This window comes from Mus caroli, chromosome 2 (assembly GCF_900094665.2).
Source record: "Mus caroli chromosome 2, CAROLI_EIJ_v1.1, whole genome shotgun sequence".
In the NCBI taxonomy this organism is placed as follows: domain Eukaryota; kingdom Metazoa; phylum Chordata; class Mammalia; order Rodentia; family Muridae; genus Mus; species Mus caroli.
In genome coordinates this window covers 109,756,656-109,758,239 of record NC_034571.1, presented here as the reverse complement: position 1 = coordinate 109,758,239, position 1,584 = coordinate 109,756,656, and the positions used below count along the sequence as shown (strand labels likewise).

The 1,584-nt window shown below is 42.0% G+C and overlaps 1 non-coding gene across 1 annotated transcript; it reads right to left on the bottom strand.

Moving 5' to 3' along the window:
• Nucleotides 1-285: 285 nt before the first annotated feature.
• On the bottom strand, nucleotides 286-393 carry LOC115030547. Its single transcript, XR_003836127.1, has one exon. It is a non-coding gene; the product is annotated as a small nucleolar RNA U13 (small nucleolar RNA).
• Nucleotides 394-1,584: the final 1,191 nt, after the last annotated feature.

Below are 1,584 nucleotides of genomic sequence, written 5' to 3'. Positions count from 1 at the left end.
AAAAAAAAAAAAAAAAAACAAAGAAAAAAAAAAAAAAAAAAAAAAAAAAAAAAGAAGCCAGGGGCCTCTGATAGACGTGGCACATGGCCAATCAGACTTGGGTTCTTTCTCTGCTTCACCAGAGGCTGTACCACCCCCTCATGTTGGAAATGTTTTCATCTTTTTGCAGGTAGATGCTCTTCAGTTTCTTGGGAAACTACTTCCTCTCCTCCCTTCCCTTTCTTTTTGGTCTGAAGATCTATCTTTTCCTGATGCCTTTTAGGGGAGCCTTTTTTCTACTTTTCATGCCAGAAGGGTAATGTGTTGGCAGTGTAAGGTGGTTGTGCGAGGCACACATCACACTGTGGTGTGTGGTGTGACTACCCAATCATCATGCCTATGATCTGAATAGATATCTTCTCCTCTACATTTGTGGGAACAGGTATAGGAGTCTATTGCAGGCAACAATGGTGCTGTCTTGAGCTCCGCACTCACTGCCTTCGTTGGAGCTGGCTTTTCACTTGAGCATCTTGGTAGCACAGGACATGGGGTGGATGCTGAAGCACAGCTGTGCCTTGAGGAGTTTGAGATGTTGGGCTACCAGTGCTCAAGCCTATGACTTGCTTCTAATGGGTGGTATATCAAATGTAAATGAAATGTCACCTTGGTAATTCCTTGGTAATTGGGACATTTCCTAAGATTACATTTTAGCACACCAGATCCTCTCCTTTTATGATATATGCAGTTATTTTAGAGAAACTCACTTGTCGTATGGCCATTCCACCTCAAAGGCACCCAATTACCACTGGTCTCGGAGTCTAAGTATGATAAAGCCTAGTTACCATTGGAAGAGAGAGCCCCATGTGCTGAAGAGCTGCAGGCAGCTGATCTGAAGATAGCTATAGTCAAACAACTGTAAGAAAATGAATTCTGTCAACAGTGGGAGTGAAGTTGGAAAGTAGATCTTCCCTAGTGGATCTTTTGATGAGAGGACAGACCAGATGATGCCTTGGCTGTGAGCCCCGAAGAAGTCTCCACTAAGCCTGCCCATGAAAACAGACATAATGAATATGGGGTGATTTGTGAGCCTCAGTTTGTGGCAATCTGTTATGTAGTATTAGAGCACTAATCCAGAAATCTGGGATTTGGGGCCATTATGTAATGTGGCCAGCACTCTCCAGTTCCCTTGTTCAGGCAGATATCCTGTTTATCAATATGATTTCTACAAAGATAGACTGCACTGTAGTTTAGATATGGGATTGTTAGCTGTTGAGTATTCTATGTCTCTAGGGCATAATTTTTAGAATGGAAAAAGAAGAGGCAGAGTTCCACTCCGCTTGCTTAATGCTTCTCTAGACACCCTGTTCCAGGAAGCATCCCTAAGTAATCAGAAGAAAAATACGGTAACAATGTAACAAGTGCGTCTGTGTCCTGGGGACTGGAGGAGTGAGAGGAAGTGCCAGAAGTTGAAGCGGTACTCAGACAGAGCTTGTGAAATAGATACAATTTGTCTGACCCACCTTGTAAACAAAAGCTTACACTAGATGTTTCTCCTGATGTTTCTTTTTTTTTTTAATTTTTTTTAATTTTTTTGGTTTTTCAAGA